The sequence below is a fragment of the Sorex araneus genome, chromosome 2 (assembly GCF_027595985.1).
Source record: "Sorex araneus isolate mSorAra2 chromosome 2, mSorAra2.pri, whole genome shotgun sequence".
In the NCBI taxonomy this organism is placed as follows: Eukaryota; Metazoa; Chordata; class Mammalia; order Eulipotyphla; family Soricidae; genus Sorex; species Sorex araneus.
Genome location: NC_073303.1, coordinates 70,315,376 through 70,335,788, shown reverse-complemented (window position 1 = coordinate 70,335,788; position 20,413 = coordinate 70,315,376). Strand labels below are relative to the sequence as shown.

Below are 20,413 nucleotides of genomic sequence, written 5' to 3'. Positions count from 1 at the left end.
AAAACTAAGTTATATTTGGATGCTCACATACTTTTTTTTTTCAAATACGGCATTCAGTTGCATTATTACTCACCACTCCGTCTTGAGGAAGACTTTGAGACTATCTTTTGGAAATTTAGAATAAGTGAGAACCAGATTACAATGGGTAAGAGCTGAAGAATATGAATTGTGAGCTCAGCTAAAAATGTGTACTACCAAAGATTTGCATAGAAAACGCATGGCTTAGATAATTTTACTTAATGGAGTTACAAACAAGATATCTTTTGAAGCAGATGCGATACAGTAAGACATAAGATACAGTAAATTTAATAAAGAGTTTTGTTGAAAAGATGGGGTTAGTGATTAGCAGGCATAACACCCTTAGGAACATAGAAAAAGTAGAGGGGAAGAGCACTTTTCCTTGTACATGGTCAACCTAGCCTTCATTCATGGTAGTACGTACGGTCCCCTGAGTATCACCAGGAATGATCCCTGAGCACAGAACCACGGGTAATCCCAGAGCACCATCAGATGTAGCTTCAAAACCCACACAAAATAAAAATAATGATGCCCTTAAGAAGAAGGAATCCCTTGTGGAAGCTGAGCCTGTTTTGTATACTGACTAGCTTCTACTCTCAAAATACCCATATAATGCCAGTCTGTCTTCTCTCTGCTTAAATTATTTATTGTTAGTAATAATTCTATAGTAATAAATTTTCATAAATAAAGGAGCTCAATTTTTCTTGCCAAGGAACTTTAATATATTTTTTTCTGATTCTTTACAGACTCAGTGATGTGTCTTTTGTGTTTTCCTATGTAACCAGGAAACAGAGGCCTATGGAAATACTGGTAGCATCAATTCAATTCATTGTAGTGTACTACTTGGAAAGGCCATATTCCATTAGTCTCATTCCTTCGTTTGTTATTCTGAATTCCCAGCCTAAGTTATACATCTTTTCAACGTTCACACTTTCTGTAAGGCTTTATGTATTTAATTCTGTCTCAGTAGTATATTTTCACTCAATTCTCAAGTTAATTATATAAACTAAATATGTAGGTTCTTATAGCAGATTTAGCATGCGTTCTTTATTTTTGGAAGCCACTGATCAGTAACAGTGATAATGTTATAAATCAAATTGTAGTATTGACTTCTTTTTCCATTTGTAAGCATTTTACTCCAAAATTGAGTATCAGATTCTTGAAGGATTCATAGTGAATCATGGTATGTACGAGTGGAGTTTGTCCACGTATTCGTACAATACTTACTGGTCTGTTACTTTATACAAAAACCATTTAGTAAGTTTAAAAATTTGGGGGGAGTTTGTTCTTTAATTAGTTACAACAAATTTTCTTTCACACTAAATATTAAATCAGTGAAAATTTTTGAAGTTAAATTTTGCACACAAATAGGAAAGGAAACTTTTTCTTTAAAATGTAAAATGTATTATTTGTCTATGATCGATTAATACAGGTCATAGCCATCTACGTTTCAATTGAATAAAATGTTTATCAACCAAAGACATTCTGTAAAGCCCCTACTGCTTTTACGCATACATAAACGTGTTGCTAAATTGAGGCCTTCTAAATTTAAAGTCATAAGTTGAGTATTTAATAACCTTGAAATTTAACTGCAAGTGACTGAGGAAGGCTGGGCAGGGTGTTTGATCTCTACAGTTCTGCCTTATCATTTTTTAAAAATCAGTCAGATGATAAAACATATCCACAAATCTTAGTAAGCCTCATATAGAACTTTGCAGGTTAACCATATGGATTTAAAATGTGATAAAGAAATGGTGCTTTCCTGCATTTATTGTCTTTACCCCACTGTGCCTTTACCCTACCGCACAGGAATATATTATGTCCAATTTGCTTAACTTCACAATTTTTATTTGCACAGATTGAACGAGAAAAAGTAACTTTCTTGATCTATTTATTTTCTACAATTTTAAGAATAAATTACTAATGCATTTTCCTAAAATTCTAATTAAGGTGCCTTCAATTTATTTCATATTGGACATTCAGACAAATAGCTATGACATGTTTCTCAAAATAGTATAGCGACAAAGTATTATTTCTAAAAGGAAGTATTAAAAATTAAACTGCATAGATGTATTTTTAAGTATCTTCTCAAAAAAGTCAGTTTACCCAGAATCACTGTCACTGTCACTGTCATCCCGTTGCTCATCAATTTGCTTGAGCGGGTACCAGTAACATCTCCATTGTGAGATTTGTTGTTGCTGTTTTTGGCATATTGAATACACCAGAGGTAGCTTGCCAGGCTCTGCCGTGCGGGTGGGATGCTCTCAGTAGCTTGCCAGGGTCTCCGAGAGCTGGGGAGGAATTCAACCTGGGTGAGCTGCGTGCAAGGCAAACGCCCTACCCGCTGTGCTTTAGCTCCAGCCCCAGAATACGTAATATATTAATAGCATCATCATGGAGTTAAGATTTTCTCTTTATTATAAAGCAATCAGGACATATGTAAGTGGTTTTTTTTTCTTTTTCTTTTTGTTCTGTCTACATTACTATTATATTTTCTTTCACAGATATGTTTAAGTTGCATCTGAAACTACTCACTTTTTCAATTCAAAAAACAACATAAAGACCCAGTCTGAGGGCCGAAGTGATAGTACAGCGGGTAAGGCATTTGCCTTGCATGCAATCGACCTGGGTTTGATCCCCAGTGTCCCATAAGGTCCCCGAAGCACCACCAAGAGTAAATACTGAGTGCAGAGCCAAGAATAACCCCTGAGCATCCCCAGGTGTGACCCAGAAAGCAAAAAAAAAAAAAGACACAACCGGAATTTGCAAAGTGATATAAAGTTAATAAAAATTGTTGCTCATTAAAATCAAGTGTGTTATAGGATTTTTTTTTTATTTAGCTCCGAAGTTTATTTGTTTTAGAGTCCGGAAAATTATTTGATTCACTGGTTAAGTGGTCTAGAGAAGACACGTTGGTATATGTGATCATTGCTTGACTAGCTGATCAATGCATATTTGCCCAGAGTTTTGTGAAAAGAAAAATTATAATGCAAAGAAAGATTTTCTTAAGTGCATTGAACTGTAATAGTATCTATAAGGACTGGGTAATTATTGAGAGAAACTTTTCTACCAACAGAAGCACATACATGCAGCTCCCTTCTTTGGCTGAAAAGAAGTCACATCATGTTAATGTGTATGTTAAAAGAACATAGCATTTTCCAATAACAATATTACTTTAACAAAGGGTATTATGTTTCTAATGAAAGACTTCACATTTAACATATGCTTCAAAGTAGAAACACCAAAGGTATCAGGCCAGAGAAAGAGTATAAGGAACAGGGCTTAAGGTGCTTGCTTTGTACACCACTGACCAGGTCCTCAATCACCTACACTACATGTGGTTCCCCTGAGGATTGGTAGGATTGATCCCAGGAATAAATTCTGAGCAACCCTGGCTGTGGAGTCATAACATGATAAAAACACCACCAACAAATGTATAATTAAAAACAAATTGAGTTAATAAAGTATACTCTAAACCTCATATTGCTATGATTCAGGTTGTATTGCAAGACTTTGTTTACTACTTGACATTAGACTCTAAGCTTCAGGAGGCAGGAAGTAATACTATTTATATTTGTAACCTCAGGACCTACTATGGTGCCCCATACCTCATAACGTCTCAATGTTTAAAATTCCATTGAATGTCAGTAAAAGAAACTGTTCTGAAATATAAAAATTGTAGAAAGGCAGCTAAAATTGGACACAAAATATAATGTAAGAATTACCAAAAAATTGTCATTAATTTGCTGAAATGAAAGTTGTAAGGGAATGTGATTGGAAGTATCCTAGTGTTAAACCCGGCCGAGATCTCCCCAGAGGAATCACACGAAGTTTCGATGCAATAAGCAAAGGGTCTTTATTGGCTAGCTCGGCTAGTTCAAGCTAGGGCCCTCTTCAGGCTCACTGACACAGTGGCAACCTTCTTGGAAAGGGCAGCCCCGAGTCTCAAAAGTGAGGGGCTTTTATACCATAGTATTATATAACAGGGACTTTCTATGGTCTACCCTCTTGGCAGCAGTCTGAGGGCTTTCCACAACTTGTACTTAGCTAATTGGTTATAAGTTGGAGTTACATAAGGGTTGCAGAAGAGTTACATAAGGGTTACATAGTGAGGGCTTCCCTACTTGCATCTGATTGGTAACCCTTAGTTGACCTCACCATGACGATATCACTTCGGGGATATCATGACTCAATTCCAGGTATCTGTGCTCAATTCCAGGAATTCTGGAACCAAAACCTAGGCCTTGATTCTTCTGGCTCTTTATGAACCTGTAATGGCACTGCCTTTGTTTCTCTATCTCTCACTAGAAGGTGAACTTTTCTTGTAGACTCTAGAAAATACTAAAAGCCATGGTCAGTGAATATAAAAAGAGGGACTTACCATTAATGTACGTTATATATTAGACGTCAGGCTAACTTTCACATTTAATGCCTAATCTGCAAGGAAAGCTTTGCAGATGTCATCATACAAGGGGCCTTTGACCTCTGATATGACCATATAGTGATATATGAACCAAGATGAAAACCCTCACCTTGATAGTCCCAATTCATGAAACTAATAAACTTGATTGTCTTAAATTTAAATTGTAGTGGTTTAAGTTTTATAAGATGAAATTATATTACAAAACATTCTATGCATATTAGATGATATTTCTAAGAGAAATCACCTTCAAAATGTGAAGGGAATTGATTCAGTATTATATTCTTTAAATATTAGAGAAAAGAAAAGCTATAAGGAAAACAAGTATTTTTGCTTTAGAAGATTTTTGAAGATTTTGCTTTTGTAGATTGAGTCATGGAGAGGCGATTCAGCTTTGGGTTATAGTCGACTGTTTTTTTTCTGTATAAACAAAAAATGGACATCAGTGACATATTTATTCTATTTATTTATTTATAGGAATAAATAGTCCATTCTCTGTGACTTAGTAATAAGTGCCTTTGATTCTTTATCCCTTTTCCATTGAAAAAGTCTATTTTATTAAAAAAAAAACCTTTCCCCACTTTTTTCAGTTATGCATCAGGAATGCTACTTGTTAACCCTCACCACATGCTGGAAGGGGCTGCCACGTCCCTCATACCTCATCCTGTCTCAGGCTAGATCACTGCTGCTCGTCTCGCCTGCTTAAACAAAATGTTCAAAATGTATTTTACTGAACTGAGATGGGATGTTTGAAACAAGAGCAAGCAGAGCAGAGAGAATGTAATTAGCAGCAACGCTTAACAGGGAAGCTCGCTTTCATTGAAACATTTCTACGAATTTATTTTTCAAGAATCAGAGGCTTGAGCTTGGGTTGAATTTCAGTGGTAGAGCACTGATCTTGCATGGGTAAGGACCTCGGTTTGAGTCCCAACATCACCAAAAAGAAAAAGGAAGTCACTTAACAGTGTTTCTTAAGAATTTGTGGTAAGGACCCACGGAAATAGGATAGTGATTAGGGCACATGCCTTGCGTGTGTACCACCCCTGTTTGATCCTCATCATCATGGACTCCATCTCTTCAGCATCCCTAAACACTGCAGATCCCTCGGATCATCCTCAGGCCCACAAAGGAACCCTTAGCCTGATTGGCCTAGTCTAGCTGGAGTGGCCCCAAGTCCCCTGACCACCAATTGATTGACCAAAGAACTTGACATCAAGTAAATAAAATCAGTACATTTTCTTTGCCCTTCTTTGAAATCCCTTGATATATTCCTTGATTTATTCATCAACTTATTCTATCCTTTCCCAGAAAAACATGAAGCACGGAAGGAGGCAAAACAATACTTTTCCAGTGCATCTTGGTGCATCTTGGCATTTTTCTACCTCTTCTATCAAACATTCTTTCACTATATATTCCTGTGTAACTTGGAGTTGAAATGAAGAACCCCCTTAAATATCCTTTTAGACGAAATTCTTTTAAACTTAAGTATCAGACTGTTTTTAAGGTGATCCTTTTCTAGCAGTCATATTTCCAGTAATTATCCCTTCATCATTAAGCCCCAATGAAACTGTTGAGTTGCTTAGCAACCTGGAATCTGCACCCTAAGCCAAAACATACATAGGAAAAATTATGAAAAGTGATTGAAATATTTTTAAAGACAGAATCTTTGAACTAAATTTTATATGGGAAGATAGTACATCATGATGAGAATGAGTGTTTTAGCCTCGGAATGTTTTCTGAGATTGTTGCAGTTTTTTTCATACCTAAATATAAGTGATTTCCATAAAATGGACCAGACAGTTCTACTCAAAGAAGGTGCTTAATGTAGTAAATATAAAAGTTCTATTTGATTGCATACAATTACTTTAGTTTTATTTCACATAATCAAAACCACAAAATCTATTTATATCTTTGACATTTGAACATTATGCATAATGTTGTGCATGTATGTGTAATGCATATATACACAGGCACACATATTGATGCCAACCTATATTATAAATCTAAATCCCATTTCAGTTTAGAAATGAAACTAAAAGTACTCTCTTTTTGGAAATATGATGACTATCTTTTGAGTAGTTTGACTAAACTACTGGTAGTGCAATACAGTGTCTATGAAAGCACTGACTTTAATTAATAGCATAGCAAACAAATCTCATACTTATGGGTTCTCTTGATTTGTAAACAAACACCCAATAAACTTAGTCGGAGAATTGGGGTCAATAGGACAGCAGGTAACAAGGTTGCACGAAGCCAACCCTGGTTTGATCTCTGGCACCCATATGGTCCCCTGACCACAGCCAGTGGTGAGCCCTGAGCACTTTGTTTTGAGATGTGGCCCCAAAACAAAACAAAATTTAGAAAATGATGGTTAGAAGACTCTGGATAAGGAGGAAGAAAACCCTACCTTCAAAGTTAGTCGGAACTCTGACTTCAATAAAACATTTAACCACTTCATTCCTCCTCTGAGTCATCTATATCAGGAGGATTTCATGATTCTCTCTCGAACACTGTGTCCTCAGCTATACACGGAATCGCCATTTTTCTCTTGAAAACATTGTTTTGTTGAAATGTTTCTTAAGCTACTGCTTTTATGTGAATATTAGAAGTAGGAGGCATAGTCACCAATATTGTTCAAGTAACAGGCAGAAAAAAATCATTATTGACTTCTTTGTGGCTTTTCTTTGTGTCTGATTATATGTTGCAAGGCTGAATTTTAGTTTCTGGAAGCTGAAAACATGCAGGTGCAGATGCAGTGTGCCGCGTATGATTTATATTTCAAGTCACAACTGGAATTTTTGCACAATATTTGGAAAAGGATTAGCAAAGCACATCTGTTTTCTTTTTCTTGTTTTATAACTTTACCAAAAGGTCATCTTGAAATACTAAGACAATATCAACAACAAATCTTGGAAAACAGCCAATATATCACAATGAAACCCTGTGGGCTGTTTATAAATGTTAAATTTAAATAAATAGCAGGAATACAAGGGAGAAAAAAAGGGGAGAGATGTACTTTAGAGACATAGCAAAGAAATAGTTTTCAAGAGATGCATCCTGTTGAGAAGCAAGTATAGTGCCCAAGAATTGGCAAAATGTGCATTATTAAAAAATTGTAGCGTGCCAGAAGAGATAATGCATGGGTAGTGTGCTTGCCTTGCATGTGGCTACCTGGATTTGATCTGCAGCTCCACATAGGGTCACTCAAGTTTTGTCAGAAGTGATCCTTGAATGCAGAGCCAGAAATAAGCCCTGAATACTGCTAGGTTTGGCCCAAATACACACACACACACACACACACACACCATGTTGGAAGTAGTAATTCTAAATTAAGAGCCAGTAATACAGAATCTTGGACTATAGCCTCTCTGAATTCTACATACCATTTTAATACAAAACTAAGTGGATGTGATTATTTTTATTGCAATAAAATGGAAACATAATTCTTAATCCACTACACTATTAGTAACAGGCCATTTTTTGTTTGACAAAGTGATAATGAAGCTCACCACTGTTACAAAGAAGATGTCCGTTTCCTAAGACAAAACTACCACTTCTATTAATAATTCTAATCAAGAGAAAACCTTTCGTTGAGACAGATTAGAGATATGCCATAAATATTGAAAGTCAAAAAGTGTAATACTGACATATGCAAAAATGTAGGAGAGCCAACTACAGGAAGTCTTTGCATTCTAAGTTGCAGTTTTTAATATTATGAAAAGGAACTGGATAGTGACTGGGTTAAGGTGCATGTCTTGCATGTGACTAATCTCTGTTCATTCCCTAGTACCACATGATCTGCTGAGCATCACTGGGTGGGGCCCTGGGAGACCCGGAGCAGTGGCTGAGTGGTGGTCTCTGGCGTCACTGCATATCTGCACCCAAGTATTAACCATAGGCCTGATTGGCCAAGAACTGCAAAGGATCTAGGAGTTCCTAAACCTCCTGTGCACCAGTCGGGAGGCCCATCCTACAAAAAGAATACATATTATGAATAAAAATAGAGAATTTACATAATTTATTCTTTAAAAATAATTTTTTATTGAATCACCATGAGATAGTTACAAAGCTTTCTTCAGGTTTCAGCCATATACCCATCCCTACACCAGTGTACATTTCCCACCACCAGTATCCCTCATATCCCTCTACCATCCCATCTCCTCCTCCCAGCCTGCCTCTACGTCGGGCACTTTTTTCCTCTCTTTCCCTCTCTCTCCTTCCCTCCCTCCCTCTCTCTCTCTCTCTCTCTCTCTCTCTCTCTCTCTCTATGTCTCTCTCTCTCCCTTTCTGCATTATGGTTTGCAATACAAATACTGAGAGGTCATCAGGCATTATTCTCTCTCTGTCTGTCTCTCTGTCTCTGTCCATCTCTGTCTCTTTGTCTCTCTCTCTCTCTCTCTCTCTCTCTCTCTCTCTCTCTCTCTCTCTTTCTCCCCCCTCATTGGGCATTATGGTTTGCAATACAGATACTGAGAGGCCATCATGTTGGGTCCTTTACCCACTTTCAGCACACATCTCCCCTCCAGAGTGATCCCTTCCAGCCATCATTATCATAATGTTCCCTTTTCTATCCCAACTCCCCTCCCCACAGCAGGCACTGTTCACAATAGTCAGAATCAGGAAACAATCCGAGTGCCTGAGAACAGATGACTGGTTAAAGAAACTATGGTTTGCTATGCAGCTGTTGGAAAAAATGAAGTCATGAAGTTCACTTATAAGCGGATGCACATGGAGAATACCATGCTGAGTGAAATAAGGAGAAGGACAGATATAGAATGACTGCATTCATTTGTGGGATATAAAAAACACAGTATGAGACTAACACCCAAGGACAGTAGAAACAAGGGCCAGCACAATTTAATTTTATCCATGATGCAATAAAATGACCTACTAGAAGTTTTTATCATGGTAAGCAACCTGTTTATGTGGACCATACCGTCATATAAGGCAGAGAATAATTTGTAAGTAAGCATTTTACCAACTTCATAAGAAATGTCATGATTTGCCAGAGTCATATTGAGATTAGGGAATACATAAATAGACAATAAGTTATACATAGTGTGGAATAGTAATAAGTCATTTCAATGATTAAATAGGGTTTTTCTGAGTGTGGTCCTTTGAAAGAGTCTAATTTGAAGGCCAGAGAAATGATTCAGGATTGTTCGCCTTGTGCATGCTTGACCTAGTTTGGCTCCTGGCATTGCATGTGGTCCCCAGCACCTCCCAGAGTGATCCCTGAGCGGTGGCAGTTGGTTCCAGGTGCCCCCGCCACAATAAATAAAGAGCCTGGTTTTGAAATTAAAATTGTCTTTAATCTGGGCTGCAGAGATGACTCAGTGGCAGAACGCTCGCTTTGTATGTGAGAGGCCCAGACTTCATCCCCCACACCTCATTCCTCCACTCCTGGCACCATGAGAGGCTACCCCCAAGCACAGAGCTGGGAGTAAGAACGTTTGAGCACTACTTACTATGGCCCCCAAATTCACACACACACACACACACACACACACGCACACACAGAGACACACACACATGTTTCAAATCTGAAAGATGAGAAGACTAAAATCAAGGCAGATTTCTTCAGTTCAGCTACTGATGCATCCGTGGAGCATGCTACAAAGTAAGGCATGCTTCAGTCCTGTAGGAATCTGCTTGTTTGTGTTTATATTCTTCTAATCAGACTATGCGTTCTGCAATTTGTGGAAGCACTTCTCTTTCATAGGGTATACCCTTACAGACAATGTTTTGTTTGTTTTTTGATTTGGGGTCATACTGGAGCAATAGCATAGCGGGTAGGGCGTTTGCCTTGCACTCGGCTGACCTGGGTTCGGTTCCTCCATCCCTCTCGAAGAGCCTGGCAAGCTTCCCGTGGTGTATCCAATATGCCAAAAACAGTAACAACAAGTCTCACGATGGAGACGTTACTGGTGCCTGCTCGAGCAAATAATGAACAACGGGATGACGATGCGACAGTTCTACAGTGCCAGGCTCTCCGAGAGGGATGGAGGAACCGAACCCAGGTGCCCGCTCGAGCAAACCGATGAACAACAGTGCTACAGTGCTACTCAGCAATGTTCAGGGATTAGTCCTGGCTCTACAATCAGTAATCACTCCTGGTGCTGGGTCAGGGGGAAGAAGGGGAGGGGAACCACATGGGATGCTAGGGATGCAAGCCGGGTCAGACACCTGCAAGTCAAAGACCCTACTGCTGTACTCTGACTCTGGTCCCCAAAATTTTGAATAAGAAGAGCAACCACCTTCAGAATTCCCACTGTAGTTGAATGGGATACACACAGTTTGTAGTGGCACATCAGAGATTACATACTTTATTACACCAGAAATCACAAACAAGATTATATTTCATATGTGGGGCAGTGCCAAAGATCAAACTTGTAGCCTCACACCTGAAAAACATTTTGCCATGTCCCACCTCTGAGTTTTCTTTTCCAGTGAATTAGAATAAGAATTAGGCAAAACCGTGATCTTTGCACATTCATCAAGTTGCACTTTCTGACTATCTTTCCCCTAAGTCTATTTATTACTGTATCCGCTGTTACCTAACACCTTCTTCCAAACCTGATGGATTCAAGTTCTTTTCCCTCCTCCACATCATCAAAAAACATCAGGCTGAGGTAAAAATGACAAAGATCATAAAGGATGATGAATATTCAAGTTTCAATGAGAAAGAAAGATTTAAGCTGAAGGAAGGAGGTAAATAGAGAAAGTGATGAGAATCAACTGTCAAGCATCAGGTAATAGGTGGGAAGACAGTTTTAGGTCTCGTCTATTATCTGAGTTTCCAATCCTAAAACGATTCCTACAAGATCTATAGTTGTAAAGAAGCAGCTGTTTGAAAGACTCAAGACATCAGAAAACAAAAATCAAAGTTATTGTCTCCTGTTCATAAACAGGGTGTGAGTTTACGAAAGAGAATGTAAAGTTGGTCTGTTTCACAAGACCAAACTAACTAGCAAGGGGCAAAAAGATGGATACAGTGATTAGAGAATGACAGGGAAATTTCAGAATAGAATAAAAGAAGAAATGTGGATGTGAAGTTGGTGTGTGTGTGTGTGTGTGTGTGTGTGTGTGTGTGTGTGTGTGTGTAGGAACCACTTCCATCACCTTTAAGACCTTCCATCACCTTTAAGCCTCCTTAAAGTTATGATTGCAACTTTGTAGAAGAAACCATGAACTTTAAAATCATTTTATTGCTAAACTGCGACACATTTGAGGGAAAAAATCAATGGCAGTAAAGTCCTGAAGGGTCTCCCAAGGCTACTGATTTTTTTTTTAGTTGCGCTGGTATGCAAGGACTTTCAAATTTCTGATGCACAAACAAGTAATGCAATCTGTCAAGAATTTTGGCAGTAGTTGAGCTAAAAATAAAATCTGATACAGCAGTTTTCTTTGTCTCATATATAAAGTTAAGATTACAGAGTAGGGGAAAAACCCTGTTTTATTTCTTAAAATTTTATAAGTTATGTAAATTAAAGCAAACGGAACTTACTGCTTAGCATGTTTTCTATCTGGCAGCAAAACATCTGCTTTGATTCCTGAATATGTATGCATTTCTTATTTAGAAACAGAAAAAGAAAAGCCCAATATAATTTAAATAAGTCTGTGTTTAGCAGTTGTAGTCCCTACTTTGGAGTAAATAATTGATGCCTATTCATAGAAAGTAAAACATTTATAGTTTTTTCTCATTCATGATTATTAGCAAAGTAGCATTTTATTTTTCTTGTAGGATGTTCATTTCTTTGTTAGGAAGATGGGCAAAGCATTTACTGATTTAAGCAGTTCAGTGCCAGGTCAACTGCCTACTATGAATAGAAGCTTTCTATAGTACAGTAGTTCTTAATAAAAACAAATGGTGCTAGTAGAAATAAGGTCATATAAATAAGAATGTGGCAAAATAGCAAAACCCTTTTAATTTTTTGGTGTCTAAAAAGGAATTACATTTTGCATGAATTTTACATTTCTCCTAATCATTTTTACTTTGGAATTCTGAAGCAAATTGGAGACTGAAATTTATGATAATTTTTTAACCACATCCATCCATCTATTGACATAGAATATTGAGGACATTTAAATTTTCACACTAAATGGTTGTTGTTTCACAAGCTAGGAGAGAATTGTTCTGATAATAAGCAGAAGAGCTGGCAGCAACTACAGATTTTTTCCACTCTTTGCTTCTGTTGAACCTAATTACTCAAGTTGCCAATTAATGGCAATACACAATACACAACAAAATTTTCCTGATTGCTAATTAACTCCACCATCACTCATTTTGTTACTGAAAGGGCTTCATGTGAGTATATTCCTCTACTCTTTCTTTGATCCTCGCCAGTGTTCTTCATATTCCAAAAGCGATATTTGCTACAATAAGAAAAAAGGAGCAAAAATAAGTACAGAAACATTAGCAAAAATGAATAATTAGAAACTATGTTTTGTGTGTATTCACTGTATCACTGTCATCCCATTGTTCATCGATTTACTCGAGCGGGCACTAGTAATGTCTCTATTACACTCAGCCCTGAGATTTTAGCAGCCTCTCCTTACTCGTCTTTCCCAACAATTGAAGGCTCTTTCAGGGTCGGGGGAATGAGACCTATCCTTACTGTTTTGGCATATCGAATACGCCAAATAGCTTGTCAGGCTCTGCTGTGCGGGCGGGATACTCTTGGTAGCTTGCCAGGTTCTCCGAGAGGTATGTATATATCTTTTACTGTATTTGGGATATGAATATGCCATGGGGAGCTTGCAAGGCTCTACCGTGTGGGCAATACGCTTGGTAGCTTTTCAGATTCTCCATGAGGGAGAACAAGGCTATTAAATCTTCCAGGAGCTTGGTCTTATAGTCTCTAGATGTTGGCTGTTGGTGGGATTACATGGTGCCAGAGGCAGTTTATGGGTGTGGCTGCCAAGCTACTGGAAAATGGGGGTCTGGGTGGAGAGGCCCTGTCCCAATCCGAGCAGGATTGGAGATTTCAGCCCCGGGTCCCACACACCTGGGTTCCTCTGCTGGTTCCTTCATGTGTGAGGCTCATCTGAACGTGTGGAGAGTGGCCTTGAGCATGGCTGTGGCTGGGTATTGTGTGTATTAAAATAGAGAAAATAAACACATGATTGGACCTTAGTTTGGAAAGTTGCAGTATATAAATAGGATATAAAATTATATTTCACAGATAACTTTCCAGAAGTGTAATATATGCAACGTATGTCTAGTTTGTACCCAAGAATAACAAGTAGGTAGTAGCAATGGAAGATTTAGCAGTTATATATCTTTATAAGTTAGGTATCAAAATTAAGCAATAATGGCTCTTCTTACATGAATAATTTCTTAGGCTTTCTTTATTATGCCAGGATATCTGAGTAAAGATATTATAGTGACTCCAGCATTGTGGGTCATGAAAAAAACAGTCCAAAAACCAAGAACTCAGGGAAGGGAAGGAAATGAAGAAGAAAAAGATAAAGATCTCAATGATATATTACTTTGCTGTCAGTATTTGGAGAGTTTATTTATTCCTTATAAACATTATAATGGGCCTGTCAGAATAGTAGTAATATACATGTTCAGATTTTAGAATTTTTACTAATATACATATACATGTTCAAATTTTAGAATTCTTATTTTTTATTCTCTATTGACATAAGTGCATTAAAATATAAAATATTATGTGTTTCAAATATGCATCATTATAAATCAATAGAGTTTATACTACAGAAAATTCACCACTGGAAGTCTGATTCTGGGGCTAGTAAGACAGTATAAGAATCTGAGAGCTACTTGGGGCTTCCCAAAAGTTATAGACTAAAATTAATTTTTTAGAAGTTTCAGTTCTTCATCATAAAATTGACCCAAGTTTCCTAATTTACACTCCCACCCCAACCCCAGTTCTAGTAAATTTCCTTTTGGTAATGTTTGATTTGATCCTGTAGTCTAAAATTTAGGTTGTTTCATTTAGTTCATTTGTTTGTCTTGTTATTTAGTCATTTTTAAAACCACATTGGTCAGAAAAAGAAAAGGGAAGTCACTTTCTGCAGTTGCAAAGATAAAATAAACTGGGGTCTATTCATTTCTCCAAGTTTGTTTTGGAGATGTGTAGAAGTGACAGCCAGTTTTCTTCCTAAAGTGAAATAAGTGTCTCTGTTACATAGGTGGAATCTGTGACATTTTCCGAAGTTTAAGAGTAAATTCCCAGCACCTTTCATAGTGCTTTATACTCTGTACAGTGTTTTATCACTCCAGACAATGCTTGAGAAACCACATGACGTGCATGGGATGCACCCAGCGTCCCTGAAGAGGAAGAGAGAGGCCAGCTACATCTCCTTTAATTTCACTCTGAACCTCTCCTCTGACCCATAGCCATAAAATAATATTCCTAAACCCCAACAAGTTCTGAATTATTAAAAAGTACACTACTTTGGGCGCTGGAGCGATAGTACAGTGGGTAGAGCGTTTGCTTTGCACGCGGCCGATTCCCAGCATCCCATATGGTCCCCCGAGCACATCCAGGAGTGATTTCTGAGCGCGGAGCCAAGAGTCAGCCCTGAGCATCGATGGGTGTGACCCCAAAAAGCCAAAAAAAAAAAAAATAGTACACCACTTTGAAAACAGCTGGAGTTCCCTGACTTCTTAAATCTGGGGAATCTCATGGACATGAGGCTTATGTTAATGCAATTTAGTTGAGACTATTGATAACAATTTGGTGACTCATTCGTTATGAGCCTGTTTTAAATTAATCTGCATTTAATCTAGAAATCATACAGGCACACGGTTTTATTTTAGTAGATCAACAGCCAAAGTAATCATACAAAGCAACAATCAGGCGATAATATCGACCTGCTCCTAACCTCTGGTGGCCTTATGTCACAGGGAGACTGTAATGAATCAATTCAGCCAGACTCGCAGATGGTTTGTGCTGGTTCCCTGCCTTTCACTGGGTTCCCGGCTGTTTATTTTTGCGCAATCAGAGGGAGCAGGCTTGCATTTGCTGATTCTTCTGCTATACCAATTCCCTCCTGTGACTTGCAGTGCGACGCTGCTGCCTTGCTTTCACTACATAAAATTTGTTTTTCCTACCGATCCCTTCCACACCCCCACAAACACACATCCTTAGGACATATGATTGAAAGTAAGAAATTTGTGTTTCTTGTTCAATATTATAAGACTTTTATCATGCTAGTGTATGGAAATTATTCTGGAATTATATTCAATAAATGAGGAACTGGAAATGCATTCTAAAAACCTGAAAAATTATGACAAGATTATTTTTTCAAAAACTACTGAGAAATTGTTCCATTTAATAACAATTATACATAATTATGAACATGCTTTAGTAGTTTGAATTCAGTATGTTCCCTTGCCCTTTAATATTTTATAAATCAGTACCTTATGCTCACTTTAAAATTAACCTGTGAGACATAATTTAACTCATATTGTCTAATGAATCCATTGTTCAGGCAACACTGCAACCTTGCACCTATTTTGCAGTGAACCAAGGGACTGACCAAGAATAGTTGCGAGGGTATTTTGATGTCTTTGCTTGACTGAGCTCACAAAGGTAACATGTAGTGGCTGGAGTGATAGCACAGCGGGTAGGGCATTTGCCTTGCACGTGACAACCCGGGTTCAATTCCTAGCATCCCATATGGTCCCCCGAACACTGTCAGGCATAATTCCTGAGTGCTAAGCTAGAAGTAACCCCTGTGCATCTCCAGGTGTGACCCAAAAAGCAAAAAAACAAAACAAAACAAAAAAACAAAGGCAACGTGTAATCTTTCCTAATGTGTGCACTTGTGAGTATTCAAACCGACTAGCTGTGAATTTTCTGTGATTTATTATGGCGTAATTTATTATGCCTTATAGAATATTTCCTAGTGCCTCATAGAATATATACATATATATGAATATTTACATATACCTTTTCAAAAAGTTAAATTGATATGTACAAATAATTCTCCTTTCTCTTGCTCTATTTCAGTTTCTGCATTTCTGAAAAGTCCCGATTTTTTCAAGGAACAACTTTTCGCAGTAGATTGATTGAAGTTCTGAATTAAAAAAAAAGAGGATCCAGCATAGCCAATGAATTAAGGACAAGAAGGTTTCCAATCAGGTAGGAACATCAAATGTTGCACCTCAACTACCTAGTGTAAATAAATCTGCTGATAGCTGGATATGATATGATACTTCCAAAAAGGTGGATATATAACCTACCCTGCAAGTTGCTCACGATTCCCTTGAAGGTTGTGGTGTTTACCAGAGAGAACCTTGGAGGAAAATGAATACAGTAACAGTCTGTTGTGTTTTTTTTTTTTTCCATTTTTAGTTCACTGTTGCTAAGCACTTAGTGATTCAGGTGTCTGTGATTGAATCCCAGGAGGCTAGGCAGGTGAATTGCTAGATTAACCCTTTGGGCATTTTCTCCTAAGACTAATCATTTTCCCTTAGGTTGTTCCCAAGAGCTTCTAGATGCTCATCAAGATCAAAGGCCACTGTGGCAACAAGTCTTCAAAGTGTAGACTAGTCCGAGTTGGTGGGTGGGGTGAGACAATAGTCTTGCTTATTACTGGAGCACAATGCATAATATTGTCTCGGCAAAATCAAAGTTAATTCACAAATATAAAAAGTTTGGGATTTTTTTATATTTTCTTTTTGGGTCATACCCGGTGATGCTCAGGGGTTCCTCCTGGCTCCATACTCAGGAATTACTTCTGGCGGTGCTTGGGGGACCATATGGGATGCTGGGGATCCAATCTGGGTTGGCAGCATGCAAGGCCCTACTCGATGTACTGTTGCTCCAGCTTCACAAATACAAAGAGTTTTAAAGGGCAGGGGGCGGGGGGAAGCATGTTAAATCGGGCCTCTATTTTTATTGACTGATTTATATCCGAGCCCAACTAACAATTTTATTTTTGTTAACAAGTAAAGATGATAAAAGGCAAAGGGAGTCATGAAGTCATCTCATTGCATAGCAAGAAGGAAATTAGCAGTGGCATCAAAATCAGGGCTTAACCGTCTGATTTGCAGTTACAGACTCAATGGTTGGTACAGTACCTGATCTGGTATTCTACATGAAGATACATATAATGTCTGGGAATGTTAATGGTAGGAAAAAGTGATTTGTACCTTGTGTTTTCTTATGCAATGTTTTCTATATTCTGACTATATGTGTAGTTCATACATCCAATGTAAGCAGTGAAATCTGAGAACAGAATAAAGAAGGGTGAGAGTGCTCAGTCAGTGGCGTGCTCGGGTATGTGTGAGTTCAGTTCCTGGCCAACATAGCCCCGCCTCCCGGAAACTCTGAGCTCCAGCATCTTTGCACTTAACCATCACAGAACAGTAGTGTAGTTAATAGAATTCATCTCATTTTTTATCCTTTTCATACCATCACTTTCCATGCATAGTACTACATTAGACATTATTAAATGACTTAAGTATGGGTATAAAATTACCTTGGAAAATTCCTGTGCCTTACCATTTTTGCAAGATAGCATTTTGGAGCTTTGTTTATGTTTTTTCTGATTTTTCTTTATTTAGATTTGATTTTTATTTCAGTGTTGTGATGTTGCGGATGCTCAGGGGCCATCCCCGGGAGCGCTGGGGGCCCTGCTGTGTGGGAGCAGACACAGGCATTCACAAACATCTGCTCCTGCTCTTTGAACTGTCTCCCAGGCCTCCTTTTCTGAGGGTTTTTACTGAGAATGACAAAGTTAGGCACAATTTCAGAATATCTAGCTTCTAGGATTGCTAATGACCCTCCTCACCTAGATAGTACCACAATGGCACCATCACAACTATTTTGCTCTAATCGGCTGTATCTTTTGTGTTCCCAAGGGATCATAAAAGCCATTGCACTACAGAAAGATGGGTAAAGTTTTGAAAATAAAATACATAGACAAACACATACCCTCCCTTCCTCTCTCTCTCTCTCCTCTCTCTCTCTCTTCCATTCTCTCTCACTCTCACGCTCACTGTCTCTCAAACACACATACACTCTCACTGATAAGATTAATAATATGAAATAGCACCTGGAACTCTGCAAAATAATAGAGATACCACTCATATTTAATTTTTTAATTGCTGTGTGATATTCAGTTGTATTTTAATAGCATTCTGAGTTACTCAATAAGTACCTACGTATCACTTTTATGTATTTATTTACCTTTGTATTGAATCATCATGAGATATTGTTAGAGAGCTTTCATGATTGAGTTTCAGTCATATAGTGATCGAATTCACCTCCCTCCACCAGTGTACATTTTCCACCACCAATGTCCCCAGAATCCCTCCCCCCCCAACCCTGCCCCACCATCTGCCTCTATGGCAGGCATTTTCCTCTTTGCTCTCTCTCTCCTTTGGGGCATCATGGCTTACAATATAGATACAATACATCCTGTTTGGTCCTTTGCCTACTTTAAGCCCACATCTTATATCCTGAGCGGTCCCTCTAACCATCATAGCTTAGTGGTCCTTTCTGCATCCACCTGCCTTCTCCCCCAGCACATGAGGCAGGATTCCAGCTGTGGAGCAAGCCTCCTGGCTCTTGTCTCTTCCACTTTCGACCTTTTTAATACTGTGAGAGAGTGCCTCCTTCACTTCTTATTTCTCTTGTTCTATTCTCTTAAAAATGCAGTTCAACTTTGAGATTCTTTTTCTTTTTTTTTTTTCCTGCATGTTTAGGTAGTCAGATGACTAGGCTCACTTAAATAAAGATGATGAATTGTTGCAAAAAAAGGAAGCTCTACCCAGAGCACCGAATCCTCATGTGAAAGGGGAACAATTTCACAGATGAAAGGTTTCCGCTACAAAATTTATGTACATAAGTATATAAGTTCAAATTAGAGTCTCTGTTTTGCTTGTTGTTTTGTTGTTGTTGTTGTTCTGAGGTTATTTCCAGCATTTCTTAGGGCTTATGATAGCACAGCGGGTAGGGCATTTGTCTTGCACGCAGCTGACCCAGGGTTAATTCCTCCGTCCCTCTTGGAGAGCCCGGCAAGCTACCGAGAGTATCTCGCCTTCATGGCAGAGCCTGGCAAGCTCCCCATGGCACATTCGATATGCCAAAAACAGTAACAACAAGTCTCACGATGGAGACGTTACTGGTGCCTGCTCGAGCAAGTAATGAACAACAGGATGACGATGCGACAGTGCTACAGTGCATTCAGGGATCACTCCTGGGGGTGCTGGGGCAAGGCAGGAGAATGCTGGGGATCGAGCCCTGGTCAGCGGAGTGCAAGGAAGGCTGATTTCAAGGCATTCTGCTGACTTCGCTCTCCAGCCCCTGAAGCTTCTTAACTAATGGGAGGTTACCTTTGCTATCCGGGGGATTTAGACCTTTTCAATATTATTTTATAATCAGCAATATGAAAAATATATCCAAATATAAGTGTTCTGTGAGAAAACTAAACATTGCTCTGCAGACACCACCAGCATTAAGAGCTTGATGGAAACTTGCTTTTTATTCCATTTGTGTTCTAGTTGATCCCATCATCCTGCTTTCTCTGAACAAATTATTTTGATCTTGACTTTATCTCAAAATTCACTTAATGTTTACATATTCTTTGACTATGATGTGTTCAGATCTTTTGTTTGTTTGTGTTGGCCACTGCTGGCAGTGCTCGAGGCTTCCTCCTGGCTTTGGGGACTGTGTGTGGTGCTAGGGATCAAACCAGGGTCACTGGTTGTGAGGCATCTTTCCAGCCCCAGTTATCCATTCTTTAAGGCATCCGGTGGTTGAAGTTGATACAAAAACAAAATATAATATCTAAAATATTGTGTGCCATTTCCCAAATGGACAACATTTTTTTTTCTTTTTGGGTCAAGCCTGGCGATGCACAGGGGCTACTCCTGGTGCACTCAGGAATTACCCCTGGCAGTGCTCAGGGGACCAATTGGGATGCTGGGAATCGAACCTCGGTCCTAACCGCCCTACTGCTGTGCTATTGCTCCAGCCCCTGGACAACATGTTT

General features: G+C 38.6%; 1 protein-coding gene across 2 annotated transcripts in view; it reads left to right on the top strand.

Moving 5' to 3' along the window:
• The window catches only part of PKIA (cAMP-dependent protein kinase inhibitor alpha), a 90,882-nt gene that overhangs the window by 31,610 nt on the left and 38,859 nt on the right, over positions 1 to 20,413 (top strand). For both annotated transcript variants that reach the window (XM_055127674.1, XM_055127675.1), the window contains one exon: positions 16,423 to 16,554. The gene's annotated coding sequence lies outside the window, so the exon portion shown is untranslated. The remainder of the gene's footprint in view (positions 1 to 16,422; positions 16,555 to 20,413) is intronic.